Source organism: Melanotaenia boesemani, chromosome 9 (assembly GCF_017639745.1).
Source record: "Melanotaenia boesemani isolate fMelBoe1 chromosome 9, fMelBoe1.pri, whole genome shotgun sequence".
Classification (NCBI taxonomy): Eukaryota; Metazoa; Chordata; class Actinopteri; order Atheriniformes; family Melanotaeniidae; genus Melanotaenia; species Melanotaenia boesemani.
In genome coordinates, this window is record NC_055690.1 from 33,358,918 (window position 1) to 33,378,581 (window position 19,664).

At 42.5% G+C, this 19,664-nt stretch overlaps 1 long non-coding RNA gene across 2 annotated transcripts; it reads right to left on the reverse strand.

The window, feature by feature from the left end:
* Positions 1–286: 286 nt before the first annotated feature.
* Positions 287–19,305, reverse strand: LOC121646239. Of its 2 annotated transcripts, none has more exons than XR_006011592.1 (3): positions 19,296–19,305; positions 1,963–1,967; positions 287–389 (listed from the first exon to the last, which is right to left on the reverse strand). It is a non-coding gene; the product is annotated as an uncharacterized LOC121646239 (long non-coding RNA). The 2 variants fall into 2 exon arrangements; XR_006011591.1 differs by lacking the exons at positions 1,963–1,967; positions 19,296–19,305 and adding exons at positions 475–589; positions 665–703.
* Between the last annotated feature and the right edge of the window lie 359 nt (positions 19,306–19,664).

Below are 19,664 nucleotides of genomic sequence, written 5' to 3' on the forward strand. Positions count from 1 at the left end.
CATACAGTGATGTAAACACTGGAGGCAAGTAGGATGAAGTGTGTTGCCCAGGAAAACAATAGATTGACTGGGTGAGCGGGATTCTAACCCCCAACCTATCAAACGAGCGGCTCTACCACCAGAGCTACTGCCACATTTACATAAAGATACATGTGTTTGTTTTTGTTTCTTTGTTTGTGTAAACTTGGCCAGTAAAACCATTTAAACAAGTGTCATGGTGGTGCTTCTACCAGTCCAGTGAGCTGGGCATAAATCAGTGACCTCTGCCTCTGGAAAATTGCTGTGATTGGTGGAGAGAGGACGGTGGCTGACACTCCCTTTGGTAAATCCCATGTTACTGAGACGTCCTCCACAGCTGGCAGCAGTGCAAACCGCAGCGACTGCATCACCTGATGGTTAACAAGTGGTTTATTTATATTTCTTACAACATTTTCTTTCCAGTAAAATTATGTGGCTGCAGTCTATTTTACTAACGTTTAGCTGCATCCTGTCAGTCCCTGTGATGAACTGAGCATGACCTCCTCCCTCCTTGGTCAACCCATTGATAAGAGCAGAACTGGCTCCTTCTCCAGTCCCAAAAGAGAAACACCTACAAAGTCAAACTTTGTTTTTCATACACACACAACCACAGTGTTACACTTACTGTCAGTTGTTGTAGTCTCACCTGTGTGAACCTGCATTCTTCTTAACCAGATCAGTAGCTTCTTTGGTGTTCCCCACCTCTCCATCAGTGAAGACAAACCGTTTTGGGAAGAGAAACAACATCACACCCTCACATGAGCTGAAAAGTCTCAGGAAAATCACATGAGAGGTCACAAAAAGGTTTGTGTAAATTTGGGTGTGAGCAGATTAGCCAAAGAATTTCTAATGGATAGGAAATAGTCATGCTGATTCAAGGTTTCTGCTATATTTTAAAGGTATGCTTGTCATTATACATATATTGTGCCTGAGAAAAAGGAGCTGTTCCTTTCAAAAGACTGGGTTGTTCTTTTTTTCCCTTTTTTAAAGAATTCAATCAGGAGTAACTTATTTTATCAAGGAAGTAATCACTAGTTGCAAATACAAGGTAAAACTTGGATCAGAATTTACAGACAAATCAGACAAATTTACACACCCCAACGATATGTACTCTGTGGGAATTATTCTGAAATATATGTAATAACTTTACTTGGCATGTGTTTTCATTGTAACCATTCCTTAAGGTGGGCCCATTTCACCATGCTTTTGGATAGAACTCACAGCATTTGTTTATGAACAATAATTTCTGTCCATAGATGCGTTCATGTGAATGAAGTGTGTTGGACATCAGATTCCTGCTTGCTGTTATTCATGGGAGCGTCCATACTTCCCGATCGATCCAATAAGAACACAAACTCCCAACATGAGGCGAGTGAGGACATCGCAGACTGGGGGAACTCAGACCAGACCAAAACAAGACAGGCCCCACGACATTGTTCAGGGGGGACCACCTGGAGGCAGAACAGACGGCAGGATCGGGTCCGGAGGCCGGCCGGGGGGCCGGACGGACCGGGGTAGAACCTCCGGCAGACGACCCGGAGGCTGAGCAGACAGCAGGATCAGCTTAGGAGGCCGGCTGGGGGGCCGGACGAACCGGGGAAGAACCTCCGGCGGATGACCCTGAGGCTGAGCAGACAGCAGGATTAGGTCAGGAGGCCGGCCGGGGGGCCGGATGGAGCGGGTAAGACTCTCCGGAGGGCGACCTGGAGGTCGGGAAGACTTGGACCGGACCTCTGGAGGACAGGCAGGCTGGATCTCTGGCGGCGGACGGGCAGACAGGATCTCTGGCAGGCAGGCAGGCTGGATCGCCGGAGGCGGACGGGCAGACTGGATCTCTGGGTCGGGTACCAGTAGCAGGTAAGGGGCGTCTCGACCCGAGACCCCCTCGGGAACAGGAACTTGAGTAGGGTGAGTAGCGTCTCGACCTGAGACCCCCTCGGGAACAGGAACTTGAGCTGTGGACAACCATGGTACCGACACAGGGGAAGAAGATCTGGACATCGTCTTGGGACGCTGAAGAGCTGGGCAGGACCTCGGAGCAGGCGTGGGACGCTGCGGTGCAGGGCAGGACCTCGGAGCAGGCGTGGGACGCTGCGGCACTGGAACTGGAGGTGTAGCTGGAGGCGTGGGCCTGGGAGCCCGTGGCGACGCCCGTGGAGCTGATGGCGTCACTCGAGACGTGGACCGAGGAGCTGTGTCGACCTCCGAGACGAGGCCTGCCCCAGTGGCCTGGGGCTTATCGCCAATCCAGTCCCCCAGAAAGGCGACCACTCTGGACAGTCCAGCGGCTCTGGCTCCGTGTCCAGTCCTAGAAGCAGTCCCACCAGTTCGCTTGATGTCATGATCTCGGGGGGCCGCCGCCCCCCGGTGCCTGGATGTCCTCCTCCTCCTGGACCTTGTAGGAGGAGGTTCAGGAAACCACAGGTCTGGCTCCCCCATCGTAGGGAACCAGTCAGCAACCTCAGAGCCGTAATATTGACAAAAAGCCATCAAACCTGCTGGGTCCATTTGTATGGTAGGATCCTATTGTCACGAATGGCGGGCGTTGGAGGAGATGAGGACCCAATTGCAGGCAGTCAGGCAGGAGGCAGATTCGGTGCAGGTAAAAAGGTTTATTTCCCAGGATCCAGAACAGGTAAAACATAACAAAAACCAGAGGGAACAGGCAAGGGTGAAATGATGATGAATGGTGATGAAATAATGATGAGGATCCGACAAGGAACAACAGAAAACCAGGGGTACTTATACACTGAGGGAATAACAAGACACAGGTGAAGTGGATGACTAATCAGACCAGGTGAACTAACGAGGCAGGAACAGAAAACCACAGCACACAAGGGAAAACTAACTAAACATGACCAGAAACCAAAAACATAAACATAAAGTCTATAACCGTGACACCTGACTGTTTATCCAGGGCTTCTGGTTGGGGAACTTCCTGACTTGTATGGTGGGCACGATGTTATCCACACAGTCCTGCAGTGTGTCCTCAGTCTCAGGTGTCCAGGGCTCAGAAACACAGATGTAAACTCCCCTGGTGGATAAAAGGGATGGCACTTAAGCGGTAAAATCTCCACATCAGGCAAACAGTGCGTCTTCACACTAAGCGTTGTTGATAAACACGTACATACCTCCCCTCTTCGCCTTGCCCGGGGTTGCTGTCCGATCGCCTCTATGAATGGAGTGTCTGTAGCTGAACGGCAGAATCTGGGGTGTTATCAGAGAGCCAGGTTTCAGTGAAAATTAGAGCGCAGCATTCTCTTGTTCCCCGCTGTGCTCTAATCCTGGCACGTAGCTCATCTAGTTTGTCACAGAATAGATTTTAAAACCCTTCTGATCGTTTACAAATCCCAGAATGGTTTAGGCTCAGAATACATCTGTGATATGTTCAGAGGATATAAACCTAGCAGAGCTCTTAGATCCAAAGACTCTGGTCAACTAGTCCAGACCAGAGTCCAGATTAAACATGGAGAAGCAGCATTTAGCTGCAAAGAAGTGGAAAAAACTGCCAGTGGAGATTAAATTTTATACTTTTAAATCCAGGTTAAAAACATTTCTTTTCTGACAGTCTATGTATGAAATCTGCACGGTAACTTTTTAACTTATATTGCTTTTATTAATTTTAATGTAATTTATTATTTTGTTGTAATTCTTGCTATGTGTTGCTGCCTTCTGCTTTCTTAATATCTGTAATGCCTTTTTTTTTATGTAAAGCACTTTGAATTGTCCTGTACATGAAATGTGCTATACAAATAAACTGCCTTGCCTTGGTTTGTCCCTACCCCATCAGCCAGTTGCCCCAGGAAGAGATCCAGGGATATCCTGGATTTCTTGAAGGAAGAGAGCGAGAGAGAGACACACACACACACACACACACACACACACACAGAGAGAGAGAGAGAGAGAGAGAGAGAGAGAGAGAGTTTTTGAGTTTCAAAGACACTTTTATTAAAATGACCACAACAACACCAACAACAAAGCAAAAGAAAAGAAACTTAAAAAAAATAAAAAATAAACACGAAATACAAAATACAAATCATTAATAAACAAAATTTCAAACCATTCACACCTAACAGTACTTAGAAACTAGAGAACCAGAACCAACAACCCTCAAAAATGCAAAAACAAACAGTCCTCTCTCACCGAACACAGCACATCCTGCACCCCCCAGAGTCCCACAAATGCATCTATCCTTTCAGTAATGCTATAAAACTCAAACTCCAGCCTGAGTCGAGCCGCCAGCATCCCTGTCAACATCATCACCACGTCCACTGTCCCCACACCCCTCACACAGTTCTTCCTGGTTTTCCAAACAGCTAGGTTTGCCTGACCTGAAAGGAAGTTAACAAGTGTATGCACCTCTTTGTTCCTCGCAGAATAGCGTGGACCATAAATAAACAAACAAAATGAAAACTGTACCCCTAGTCCCTGAAACCAAGTCCCCAAAAGCCTAAAGAGCCCAGCCAGTCTACCACACTGAGTAAACACATGATGGACCGTCTCAGGCTGCAAACACAAAGGACAACCCACCCCTGTGTTAGGATTGAGATGCACCAGATACCTGTTTGTCGCTATAGTCCCATGTATAACCCTCCACTGGAGATCTCCCATCCGTTTATCAATGGGGGGCTTATACAGGGACCACCAACAGCCCCCTGGGGACACACCCTTGCCAAAAACCTCCGTCCACCTTGACCCCCCCCCCACCAAGGAGCAGAGATTTGAGACTTTCACACTGAAATGATACAGCACCATCCTTCCCAAAGTTTCAAAGTCCCTTGACACCGGGGTCTGAAAAGCCAACAAGATGTCCTCATCATCCTGCCACTGACCAATGGCAGGAGAGACAGTCAGGGATGGAAACAGGTAGTCCACACCAGCTGCCCGCCGATCCAGAACAGCCCTGTCCTCAGCAAACACTCTGAGGGGTCCTGGTAGTGACGCACGAGCCTCCTTCACCAACCTGGTCAACAGTCTGCTGGACTTAATGTTGAGCATCCCGGACAAATGTGTAATAGAAGTCCTTAGCAGATCACCAAGCTTCACACACCCTTAGTCTGGATCTCAGGCTTTCGGAGTTCAGAGCCTGAGAAGTGATGAGGCTATTACCAACAAGAGGCTCCTCCAGGACCCACATTCCCACTGTCAAAGACTCCTTCCGATGGAAGATAAAAACTTGCCATGCCTGCAGGACAGGTCTGTAGAAAGGAGTCAGACCAGGCAAATCTATGGACCCCGGTTGAAGAAGAAAAAGATATTTATTGTATCAACAGCCTCCGGCCTGCCTCAGCAGTACACAGGTAGTGTCAGTCCATGGCAGTCCAGAATGGTACAGCAACCGCTGAGCCGTTTTCAACCTAAAGGCCTTGATACGAGATGCAATGTCCACCAGGCCCTGTCCTCCTTCCTGCACCGGCAAGTACAGAACCGCTGCCCGCACCCAGTGCATCCCAGACCAGAAAAAAATTGACAACAGCCCTCTGAAGGTCCTCCACCAGGCCCCTCGGTGGGGTCAAAACCATCAGCCGATGCCACAGGGTCGAGGCTGCAAGGTTATTGACAATAAGGGCTCGCCCCCTGTAGGAAAGCTGAGGTAGCAGCCATTTCCACTTGGACAGTCTGGCACACACTCCGTCCACAACACCCTCCCAGTTCTGCTCCTGAAACTCCTCTGTACCAAAAAACACAGCCAAGATCTTGAACCCGTCATCCCCAACACAGGTTTCTGGCGGTGTGTGTGCGTACCGGGGGCTGTGGCTGGTCCTCCAGCATGCTGGGTGTCTGCTGGAGGTCAGACTGGTCAGACATTGCTGAAGATGAAGCAACACAGTGGCAACAACTCAGGAGAACAGGGGTCCTCAACGCCAAGGAGGTCGCCCTTCATCAGTCCCATTGCCAAACCTGGAGAGAAGTTATGGAAGAGCAAGCTTACGACAGCTTACCACTAAGCCAAGACACATTTAATGACCTGTGGAACAGTGTGATGACACCATCACTGTCTAGTATTATTACTTTCAAAAATGTGCCCCAGGTGCAGCATGGAGACCTAAACAATGAGCTCTTAAAAATATATATCATCTAAGAAAAGACAAAAACTGCAGGATAAATGAGATGGATTGTGTAAATACATAGTAAATTATTATTTTTTTGCCTGGTATTATTGTGTCCTTTTTGGATCAAAGTGCTGACCATGCCACCACAGGGGGCTGGTATTTGGGCAATGCCTGTTTACAAAAACAGCAGAGCTGTTTTTATACCAAAGTGGTGTAACGCTGCTCAAATCACAAGCTCAGCCAGGAGTTCAATGATGGTCAGATACCTCGCTGGGAAGGCCGACCACCAAACTGTGGACCAGGAGATGGCCAGCAGACTGACTGGTAAATCATTTTTCTACAACACTGCAGATATTTTTTATGTCATTAGAACGTGTAGCAGACGATGACTGAAGTCTTTTCTTTCTTTTACCAATAAAAAACAGCTTTCACACAGAAGAAAAAAGAGTGCTAGCACCACTATCTACTGAGAGAAAATAACAAAAAAGAGCCATTCTCTTTGGAGAATGGTGTAAATGTTTGTAAGTAGTTCATTTCTGCAATGTTTATTTTTTTACTTTTTATACTTTGCTCCTCTCTCTGCTTGTTCGTTACCATATGAACGGACGCGTCACTAAGGCACTAACTGCAGGCTGATTTCACACACCATGTCTTCATCAGGCAGGCAATGTTTCTGATCTGATCCTGACTCCAGAACACATCCAGCTACAGATGACTGATATCAGGATTATCTTTGTTATTTTTCTTGTTATTTTTGTGTGATTTTAATGGTAACTAGATTTCATAGTGGCTGACTGGTTCATCCTAAACACAACAGAAGTTGGATCCTGGTATAAAATGATGGATAATTTGACAGTAATATTTTTATTTTTTTATGTTTTCGCTGAAATATTAAAACCTTTAGGACGCCTACTTGTTTCAGTCTCAAAATTATGTTGAATTAATTGGCAAAACTGATTTAATGTTTCTTCCTGCAGACCTGTCAGTTAATCAGCACTTTGGTAATAGAATCCATGAACTGCGCAGCCTGAGCAGACACCCAAAATATAAAAGTGAGCTGTGTCGCACCTTTCACACCATTGGTTTCTGCCCATACGGAGCCAGCTTTGCTGAAATGGATCAAAGAGAATGTCCCCAAATGCTGCAAATAGTTCATTTATCAAGTGTTTATTTTTGTTTTTGTTGGATGATGTTAGATTAGGAAGTAGTTAGATTTTTTAGATTTGGTTAATTGCTTAGAAATGTGTGGTTTGTAAATGTTGTATGTGTTAGTTGTTCATTTAAATTGCAAATAAAGTGTGTTTAATAGTTCCATACATCGTGTTGCTGAAGAGAAGTCATCCTAAACATAACAAAATTTGGATCCTAGCATAAAATGAATCATTTGACAAAAATATTTTTTATTTTTTTATGTTTCTTCTAGTTAATTTGTTATTCATTCTGGTTATTTTTTTTTCGTTTGCTGTACATAGTTCGTTTACTTAGTGTGTTTTTTTTTGTATTTATTTATTTGGTATAAATACAAAAAAAAAAAAAGTGACATGTGATATATTTCTAGTCAATGGTGCTTCACTTGCTGCTTACACATCCGGTCTTCAGATGATTGGTGGTTAGAAATTCTCCTCAGAGTGGCAGCTATGAGATGTGACCAAACAACAAATAATCAGAGCCACCGCTCGCCAACAGGCATGAGCAGCAAATGCTTGGGCTGCCGAGTGCCCGTGTTGTACCATAAAGAAACTGATTACTAGTACTATGGTACTACTAAGGTACTGTTTGACCAGTAATATCTTGATTGAAATCAGACCACTTTCATAGATTCTGCATTTTATTGACAAGAAATGTCCTGTAATTAATAAAAAAAATAATAAGTCATGAACATCAGTGAAAATCAGACTTTGTAAATGGACATACTGTCACATTTGCGTGTTATGTCGGTTTTATACCAAGAAAAAGCAGGACCAGACAGAAACTGAGCGACGCCTTTTACTTTATCTGCACAAATAAAAAAAATAAATAAATGAAATAAATCTAGATACACCAAATATTATTTAATGTTAATATTATTTAATTATTTAATCTGCTTTCAAGAGGCTGCACAGTTAGCAACGCATCCTCACAGCAAGAAGGTTGCAGGTTCGAACCTCAGGAGCGACGGCCTTTCTGTGTGGAGTTTGCATGTTCTCCTCGTGTATGTGTTGGTTCTCTCCGGGTACTCTGGCTTCCTCCCACCGTCCAAAGACATGCATGTTAGGTTGGTTGCTCTAAATTCTCCCTAGGAGTGAGTGCTGTGTTGGCCCTGTGTTGGACTGGTGACCTGTCCAGGGTGAATCCTGCCTCGAACCTGTTAAAATGCTGGAATAGACTCCAGCTTACCCGCGGCCAGTAATGGACTAAGTGGTACAGAGAATGAATGAATAAATCTGCTTTACAGATATTGTAGAGGTGCAGGGTTAATGTGGTAGCAGGGCCCTTAATCCCTCCCAACTCTTCCCCAGGTGCCAAAACATGGCAGCCCACTGCTCTTTAGTACATCTAAAGATGGATTAAAAGCAGAGCTGAATTTCTCATTTGGGATAAATAAAGGAAAAATGATTGTTGTCATGTTGTTGTTGTTAAGGTGGCACTATGTAACCTTCCGACCTTTTACTAAGCGTTCCTGAGTCGTTTGAGGGTGCACTGACATTTATAATGCTCATTTGTGGAGCGGTCACTGCCCAGCAGCATCACGATGCTGAGAAAGTGCACTTCACAGCTTTTTTTTTGGGATGATGCATGACGTTGCAGCTGAGCTTTATAAACTGACACATCGTGCAGTGGGAAATGTATGCCACCCCAAAAATAATCTCAGATCCATCTTGGCCACCCCAGTGAAAATTTTCTGACTCCACCACTGTGTGGTTGGTATTGCCTCCGCTAGGTGTGGTTGGTTCACCTGCGGATGAGCTGAAATGTTAAAAGAGTGGTCAGTTGGATCCACGGCTGCACAACGACCCACCCAGTTTGGTGGCAGGAACGTGTGGATGTATGCTCCACACACCAATACAAAATCTGTCTGAGTCAAGGTCCCATAACATCAGGCCTTTGGGTCTGTAGTTTGATAAGTTGTCCACCAGATGGAGGCAAAACCCAAGTGGTTGATACACACTGTCACCAGTAACCACTTAAATTCCAACCTATTATTATTTTCTAAGGGGCAGGTAATACTGTTGATTTCTTCACTGAGTTTAAGATTAGTGGTCCTTATTGGCCCCACCTTCCTTTATAGTCAGGCTTGTCACCACCTGATCCCAGACCTAAACTAAAGTGATCTTTCCTTTACAACGTGACAGATGTATCTAGGAAGTTCCTTCCGGTACTTTGGCAGCAGTTGGTGTGGGAAGCAATACCTGGACATACCTTTCCACCTGGGTGGGGCACAATTCTTTCCTTTTAAGTTCTTGATCTGGATCCAGTCACCAACTTCAGAGGTCATCAGTGTCCAGCTAAGGTAGAGAAGCATCTGGCATTCTATTAGCATTCAGGACTTCCTTTGTCTTTAACAGTTTTATACTTAATCTTGTTCACATTGTTCTTCTGCTTCTGTTCTTCTTCTATATCTTTGTCTATACATGATTTCAAATGGAGTCAGGCCTGTGTTAGAGTTTTGTTTTATATGCATGTGTAGATTAAACAAATCTTAACAATATATCCATTTTTTTTCCCTGTTTCCTCCATAGTTTTCCTAAGTCTGTCATTTTTATAATGGTATTGTTCCTCTCTACCAGTCCAGATATCAATTAGATATCAATTTCAAAATGAGTTCTGTTATCACTTTAGATTTTACTTGGGAAGCCGTATCTTGGGATTATTTGTCTTTGCTACTTTAAGGTTCTTTTAGTGGTTTAGAAATGTTTTAATGGTCTTGGGCCTTCTTATTTATGTGACTTGCTCTTAAATAATAAACCCTCGTGGACCCTGAGGTCTTCTGGTACCGGTCTTTTAGTTGTTCCAAAAGTAAGGACTAAAACCTACAGCAGGGCCTCGTTTCATTATTACGACCCTTATCTGTGGAACAACCTGCCAGAGAACCTCAGGTCTGCAGAGACTGTTTTTAAAAAGAGGCCCAAGAAAGAGAGAGAGAGAAAAAAAAAATAGAAAAAAAATAGAAAAAAAAGGGGAAAAAAAAAGGAAGAAAGAAAAAAAAAAAAAAAAAAAAAAAAAAAAAAAAAAAAAAAAAAGAGGCCCAAGACCTTTTTAGCTTTTAACTGCATTTTATTTGTTTATTTATTTTACATGATTTTATTTTATGTTATCTTATTTTATTCTATGTATTACTTTTTACAATGTTATTTAAGGACATCCTTTATGTGTATTATTTACATGCATATAAATGTGTATATATATATATATATATATTTATTCTTGAGTGGGGGGGTTACTGTTCTGTCTGTGGATGTGTGCGGATATCTGAGTGCATGTGAGAAAGATAGCAGTGATTTTTTTTCTTTTCTTTTTTTCTTTAATTGCTAAGCTACTTTGATTTTCAGTGTTTGTAGTCTTGTTGTATTTAATATGCATACATTGTTTTTATCATGTAAAGCACCTTGTGTTGTCGTTGGTAGTGAATTTAGAATAGGTTAAACAATATCTGACTCCAATAAAACTTGATCTATTCTGCGTTGTTTGTTGAATCAGAAATGAGGAGGATGATGTCGAGGATCAATTTAACAATTTATTAACAGGTCAAAGTGATAGTAAAACGGAGAGTTTTAATTTAATACATTTAGCATTGTTTAAATAATGTCAATTAAGACAAAGTTACTGGACAAAATATTTTCAAACTGTTGGAAATTCTGGGTAAGAACAGTAAGTGTAAGGCACATCAATAATTGCTTCATATGTGTGTGTAACAGGCCTTCTACCAAAACTGGTTTCCACATTGAATGTTATCTTGATTTGGTTTGTCCATACAACAAAAGACCCTGTGCAAAATGGCAGAAATCTTTCCAGCTTATGTTGGACTTCATTTTTGATGCATCTCTGCAAGTCGCTGATTGTTCACGGCTCTTTCTTTGATAGATGCACAGACCCAGCTTGGAGCATTTCAGCTAGACCACATAAGCCTTGAGACAATGTCTGCCTGCTCAAGCAAGACCCCCTGATGTTTTGAGTTTTGCCAACTGACTCCTGGTGATTTAAAGGCCTGAGTTATGGTTCATCATTATGGTTGAATTTTTAAAAAATGCTGAGTTTGTGCACTATTTCTTTTTATTATTATTTATCTTTTTTTCCCATCTGAAGTTTTCATTAATGGAGTTCTAATAAATTCAAAGAGAGGTTGAAAATGGTTTAAAAAAGACTTATCCTGAATAGCTTTTTTTTTTTTTTTTACTATGTTGGGAGTTATTTACCCTCAGTTTAAATCAGCATTCTAATATTTTTAGTAAATTGTCTGTGTGTGTGTGTGTGTGTGTGTGTGTTTAATTTAGAGTAGGTTAAACATTAACATATAATATCTGACTCCAATAAAACTTTACCTATTCAGCACTGTTTGTTTAATCAGAAATGAGGTGGGTGACGTTTCGGAGTGTCTGGGTTCAAAGTGCATAGCCCTAAAACCAACAGAACGCTGGGTCAGTTCTCATGGCTGGGATCCCCTAGCTTTCCCTAAACCCTTTTTATAGAGAAATGTAGGTTGATCTCTTGAGTAGGACCTCCTTCTTATCACACACCTGGCTGTGAACAAGTGTGAGTCAGTTGCTAAGTTGAGGTGTCTTCTGTTTTGGAGGTCCAGTACATCTGTGAGTATAGATACAGAGTGTAGAAGGGAGTAGAGCAGGAAATACAAGACAGCGGACAAACTGCCAGACCAACCCGTACTTATCTTATCACCCATGCAGTTTTATACAAAGCTAAGCCTCTTTGTCATGCATGTAACATCCTGTGTTTACCCCACTTGTACTGAAAATCTGCTGTCCTATGCATTTCATGTCATCTGTGAGCATGTTTAATTAAAAGATATAAAGTAAGATTAACAAAAAATAATTCTTCAATTCCCATTTTCACGTAGGTTCCCTATGTGAACCTTAAAAAAGGATATAAGGCATTTTAAAGAATATCTTCTCCTTCGTTGTTATCAGAATACACTGAGTCCAATAAAGTAGGTGTTCTCCAGCTGGGAGCGGCATTTGGTATGGAGGGGGAGATCCTGGTATCTTATTATCTATAGCAGTGGTAATGCATTTTACACACAAAGATCTGATGCATGGAATATAAAAGCATTCACATAAAGCCAATAAAGAGGCAGTAGCAATCATGGAAATAAAAACTGAGGTAATTAAACCTTTCCATTTACCGAACAAACCATCCAGTCAGTTACTTAGTGGATTTTCAATACCCGAGCACTCCTTCAGCTCATTGGATAGGGCACTAAGACCTGCAGGGGCTCTTGTTACTGAACCATCAGGGGCAGTATCGTTAGGAATGAAAGTACAACATTCTTCACCAAACATGAAACAAATGTCCCCCTTTTCAGCCAACAAAAAGTCAATTACTAATCTGGTTAAATTATCTAAATGTTGGACTTTATAACAAACATAATTTATGCGATCTATGTTCTTATTAATGGTGCACCACCAGCAAAGAGATCATTCAAAACCTGCTGCTACTTGATGAACCAATTTATATTAATCAGGTAACCCTCTGGGAACTCCAATGGCATCTATACAGTATAAGTGGGTGAGTCCGTGAATCCTGTGCCACTGAAGCTGATGGTGGACTGTTTGCGCCACCGCAGTACCACCACAGGTCTGCCCTGGCTGTGGTCAAGGTAGTGGCATTCTACCAGGTGGAGACATTGGTAGTGGCCAAACACCAAGAAGGATCTATGTGACCTACTGAAAGAACAAAAGAGTTAAATCTAGTTATACAGGAGTGATTTTCTTTACCCGGGATAAAGATGGGAGGAATGGCAGCAGCAGGAGCTAGTTGGAAGAAAACATGAAGAGGTGTACATGTGTTAGATGGATTTTGAGTGGTATAAAGGTGATAAATACAGTCAGCTACTGAGCTATAGTGGAAAATAGAGAGGGGACAGTCCAAAGAGTGGGTCTGGCAATAGAACACATAACACAACTTACATGTGTTGTAACATTAGTACAAGCTGCCATCGTGTCAAGCTACAAGTTACTTTGCATTCATCCTGTTTCTAATCCAATCTTTATCTTTATTTGCATAGCCTTTGTTAATATGGAATGTTGAACGACAGAGGAGGAGGAGGGATCTGGGGACGGGGTAGGAGACACTGTAATATTTTTTAAGACCACAATTCAAAATTGCCCAAGAGGATCAGACCCAGATAGCCATACACCCATAACATATGCACCTGCGTCCTTGGCCTGTGGATTTTTAAGCATTTAAAGAATTGGGTTGCAAGCACTACAAAACATAACAACCCTCTGGGCTGCCCTGCTGCAAAATCAAACTTCATAAGATAGTAGTTATAAAAGCAAAAAGTTTAATGTTTTTTTTTTTTTTATGCAGTTGTAGTCCGAGCCACATCCTCCCTGACTTTAGACAGAGGTCTTTCAGGTGCTTCTGCTGGTGCACAATGATTCAGGTGGAACCACTCATTGCCTTTCCCTTCAAGCTGCACTGCATGTGTGGTTGCAATTGTCACCTTAAATGGTCCCGTCCACCTACGTTCTGTCCACTTTCTTTTCATTACTTTAAGCCAAATCCAGTCAGAGAGCCTTGCACCTTTTCCCGAGGATTCTTCCTTTTTCTGGTGGTGGCGTTGAACCTGTGAAGACAGAGATGTTATCAGTGCAGTTAGCGTTCTGTAATACGGACCATAAGCCAGCTTACTGAGGTCAAGGGGCGTCCCCCTTAGACCCACTGAAACCTGTATGGAAATGTCTTTTCATATCTGCAAGACCAAGCAACCGAGGCAACATGGTTCTTAAAGGTCAGCTGGTTGTCTACCATGTCAACAAGATTCCTGGTAGAAGACGTAAGCACAAGTGTGACAGAGTCGAGTTGCACACTTATCTGTGGTGGTAAGGAAGGATTAGCTGGACAGACAATGTGCTTGGTCTTGGACAGATTTAGATGAAGGTTACGATCTATCATCCATGCGGATATATCAGCAAGAGATGCTGATATTCGCATTGAGACGGTTGTGGCATCAGGTAGGAAGGAAAAGAAAAGCGTCATCTGCAAAGCAGTGATAGGAGAAGCATTGAGTGAGGAGGTGTACAGTGAAAAGAGAAGAGGGTCAAGCACCAAGCCCTGCGGCACCCCTGTTGTCAGCCCAGGTGATCTGGACATTCCCCTTTACCAAGATACTTTGAAGGATCTTCCTGTGAGGTAGGACATAAACTATGAGAGGACAGATCCTGAGATGTCAAGTTCCAAGAGTGTGGAGAGGATGATCTGATGCTTGACCATGTCAAAGACCGCAGACAGGTCCAGTAGTATAAGAATTGAGGATTGACCAGTGGATCTGGCAACCCGTAGGGAATCAGTAACTGACAGGAGAGAAGTTTCAGTAGAGCGACCTTGCCTATAGCCAGATTGATATGGATCTAACAGGTTGTTGTCTTGGAGGAACCGCGAGACCTGACTGAGGATGGCACGCTCTAGTAGTTTAGACATGAATGGAAGCAGTGAGACCGGCCGGTAGTTTTCAGCCTGGGCTGGGTTGAGTGTGGGATTTTGGTAGGGACAGGATCAAGAGAACGGTTCGTGGCTTTTGAATTGACAAGAAGTTTAGAGACTTTGTCCTCATTTAGAGAGCGGAAAGAATGCCCGTACCACCTTCTCATCCAGCAGAGTGAGGTGTAAATTCTGCATTGACAGAAAGAGCAGCTGGAGTAGCTGTGCTTTCTGGATGGATCCAGGTCTCAGTCAGGGCCAGTGAGTGGGCAATTTAGTGAGTGGACACAGGGACATATGTCCTACCCCTGGCATAGAAGCATTGACTGACTGATTTTTTTTTTAATGTTGTCAGTAAAGAAAGAAGCAAACTCATTACAGGCCCGGTTGGACAGAAGTTCTGTTGTTACTGACTCAGAAGGATTAGTTAGCCTGTCAACAGTAACGAACAAGGTACGAGCATTATTGCTATTCTTAGCAATGATGTCAGAAAAGAAAGATGGTCTTGCCGTTCTCAGCTGCAGATTATAAATCCTCAGTCTCTCTTTATAAATTTCATAGTAAACCTGCAGCTCCGCCACCTGCAATCAGCTTTTGATCTAGCTTCACTGATAAAGCTGAAGTTTGGAGGGGTCGCTTCTATAAGAACAACCCAATCATTTTCTCTGTCTAACCAGTTTCTGTTAAAACGAAAAAAAGAGTTTGTGCTTTGTAATAAATTAAAGAAATTAAATAATAAATTAACTGAAAATTGTTTTCCAGCCAAAGATCTGACAAAGCTAGCTTCAGTGTGCTAAAAACATTATTTGTCCAGTTGTTGTTATGAGCAGGCTGAGGCTGATGAGGAATGAACACAAAATCTTATACATTTATAGAATGTATTGGGTGAATTTTGCTTTTCTGAACATTTATCAGTCTGTTTTTTATTAAAACAGGGATAAAATAAACTACTTCAATTTTGGGACCCAACTTATGCTGGAGAGAGCCATGAGTATCCACATTGTTGTAGCCTAGACCCAGCACATAGCAATAAGATCCTGTACTGTTGCTCCAGTCCCCTTAGTAGTCCTCAAAACATTCTTTCTCGGTTTGTGTAGTCTTATTTATGATAGTTCAGTCTATTTTATACAGCACCTTGTTCATCTCTGGGGTTCCAGTTCCCATTTACATGTATCCAGTAGGGTCCTAGAGCTTTCTTTAGAGCTCTCTTATCCTCCAGACCAGGGCTATTCAATTCGGTCCTACGAGGGCCGCAATCCAGTAGGTTTTCCATGTATCCCTGCTTCAACACACCTGACTCAAATTGAATGGATCTAACAGCCAATCAAGTTCTGAACAATGACTAATTAATTTGAGTCAGGTGTGTTGAAGCAGGGATACATGGAAAACCTGCTGGATTGCGGCCCTCGTAGGACCGAATTGAATAGCCCTGCTCCAGACCATTTAATTTATAGCTATTATTCAAGTCTATCATTTCTTTGTTAAGTTTTCTGAGTTTGTCTTTGGGTCAGTCAGTCCTGCTACAGCTTCAGTCGCATCTCTATCTGTCCATGCGCTAAAAACTGTCATTGTATTTGGTTATAAGTTATTCCCTTCACCCCATCCTGCCCTAGGGTTGGATACTTCAGTCACTGGGAATTGCTCAGTTTCTGTTTCTGGCTCAGTCATTAGTCCTTTGAGTTGGGAGAGCATGCCCACTAGGGGCGTGGCTAATTCTATCCAGCCTCTATCTGGTTCTGTTGGATGTCCTCTGGTTGTTATATTATTATCAGTTGGCATGGGAAGATTGAAATGCTCAGGCTTGGCTGTGCATGGCTCAGGGACTTTATTCATTTGATAGATTGGGGATAGATTAGATTGTAAGGAGGAGGTTGAGGAAGAGGAGGAGGATCCTGTGACCTCTGCATGTACAGGTTGCTGGGACACTGCTGGGGAAGGACAGAACACTGTATTCAGACCAAGCTCATCCTCCTCTTCCTTTATCATGGAGTCTATTTCTCCTTTCCTCCTCTGTCTACTATCCCTTCTCCGTTCTGCCTCAAGCCACTTATTCGCTTGTTCTAAGCCATGCTTCTTTTACTTTTTTTGTATTATATTTTGCTTTTACTTTGATTCTTGTAACCAGTAGGGTGCATGATGGATAGTTACTTTACCACCAAATTGATGTGTCTCTTTCTGTTTATTTAGATATTTTACATTATCTGGACCCTTTGCCTGCATAACTTTAGCATCTCCTTCTAATTCAGTTTTGCTGATACAGGTACCCATTTTAATTCCTGATGGTATTTCTCACAGTCTACTTCAGCTATTCAACAGAGCTTCCTTAAATCCAGCTAGGTATCTGCTCTGTCCACTGCTTCATAAGGGAGAGTCTCTAGTCATACATACGCATCCACACCATACACATCTGTTGGGGTGTTACCCAGGAAACCTAGCTAGTCGTGGATTTTACGGTAGACAAGATGGTGTATCAGTCAGGATGCAGGAAAGGGAGGCAGCTATCTTTCTCTTTCTCGAACTGTCTTGATCTGTTCTGTTTATTGAAGCAGTTCAAACTCAGTAGTGCTATGACAGTCTGAAATAACAGATAAATATCAATGAATAACTGAGCAATACGTGCTATATTATGTCAACAAAAAATGTCCATAAAATATACATTAAATATGCATGTATTAATGCAGTTGCATATAAAATCAGCAAGTCTAGCCTAAACAATCTTAAGTATTAAATCACATTGCCCAATGAAACATACAAACATCTCTGCTGGCCAAACTAACACAAATGTGGCAATAGCACCACCTTGTGGCCAGAGTGGGTATAGATTCATAGCAGCACGAGTAGCGCACATTCTTCCTGACAGGAACATTACTGCTGTTTCTTCTTTCTTCTAATAGAGGACATTGAACATTTCTTGGAGAACACAGACATCTAAGCAGACTTAAGAAGGTGTCTGCTAACTAGTAGAGATATTTACCTAAGAAGACACACCACCTTATTCTGATGAATGCCTGTGGTGAAAATTAGGTTGTGATAAACACAAATCCAATGAAAGGAATGCACTTACTTTTCATCATAGACTGAACACTTGTTGTGATGATACATCTTCTGATGCAATACCAGGGCACATTATCAGTGATGTATCCTGAGATCACTGGGTGTTTCGGGTCTTTTGAACATCAGACACCCTCCCTCAGGTGACCCTGCCAAGGGCAGTTCACCCACGGATCACCTCTCTTTATCCAGAGCCACCTGGAGGCTTTTTCTGCTGCCCCTGTGTGATTTTATACACATCCCAAGGTATTTATAAGGGGAGGTTCACAACGTCCTTCCCTCAAACATCAAACATTTCATAATAATTAGGTTTCAGCATTTTCCACTAAAGATAAGACATGAACAATTGTAGGCATAGATAGATTAGTGGCTGGTCTTCTTTATGGACGTTTCAAGTTCAAGTTTATTTATATAGCACATTTTCTGCAACAGCAGTTGCCCAAAGTGCTGAACAATAGAACAAGAAACACTCCACAGTTGAAAATAAAACACAACACACACACACACACACACACACACACACACACACACACACACAAAACAATAAAAATGAAATCCATAAAATATAAAATCAATGAAAAGGTATAATCAATAAAAGAATAAAATCAATAAAACTAGAATAAAAAGTAAAACACTCAAATGTCAAGCTCAGTTTTGTTCAAATGCCAGCACAAAGAAGTGGCTTTGAGTAGAGACTTAAACCCAGAGACAGACTGAGCAGCTCTGATGTGAAGGGAAGGCTGTTCCACAGCTTTGGAGCGGCAGCAGAGAAAGTTCTGTCACCCCTGGATTTAAGTCTAGCAGGACCTTCAGTACCTTCAGTAAGAGCTCTGAAAAGGACCTCAGAGTCCTATCTGGAGCATGCTGGTGTAGCAACTCTGACAAATACAAGGGAGCCAAACCACTTAAGGCTTTAAAAACAATTAATAAAATCTTGTACTGGGTCCTAAAACTAACAGGAAGCCAATGCAAGGAGGAGAGCACAGGGGTGACGTGACCATGTCATCTTCTCCCTGTAAGCAGCAGCGTTTTGGACAAGCTGAGGTCAGTGCAGAGATGACTGATCGATGCCATAATAAAGACAGTTGCAATAATATGCAGGCCATAATGAGCAGGTGGATAACTTTATCTAGGTCATACTTGGGCAGGTAGGGCTTTAACTTGCCAAGCAGCCTTAAATTGTATGTCTGGACTTGTTTAAGAAAAAACGGTTTCGATTAGGTCACCACACCACCATGGTTGTGGATTGGATTTTAAGGACTGAGTGGGAAGGAGAAGGAAGAACAGAATGAGGACGAAGACAGGCTGAGGGTTACATCAAGGATTGGTTTCTTGTACTGTAATAAATCATCTTTCACTCACTTTGCTACGAACCTGCTGGTTAAAATAACAATCCTTCCCATTTTTGATTATGGTGACACAGAACTCAATCAGTACAAATGAAGCAACTTTATTGAGTACAGTTCAACAGAATTTCAGTGTCATTTGGACACTGTCATCTTTTTTTTTCATCACTAATGATGAAATGAAAACTACGATGTGTTCAGGCTTTAAAAAGGAATTTCTACTGATTCTGAGCAGAATGTTTATTTTCAGTGACCATTAAGCCTGAGACATTTTATTGTAACACTGTGAAGGGATGTGAAGTGCTGGAGCTGAGAGAGAATGAAAATAACTCATTTACTTCTGTTTTCATGAGAATCTATTACAGAACCACAGCAGCAGCTCTGACTGGTTATTTCTTTGCACTAAAGCAGGATTTACCCCCGGTGGTCTACAATGAAGATGCTGAGACAGTTGATGCTCACCAATATTGTCATCCTCATCCTTTCTGCCACAGTCCTGCTCTGGACGTACAAGTAAGTGTAACCGATCATTGTCATATGGAAACCAGTAACATGAATC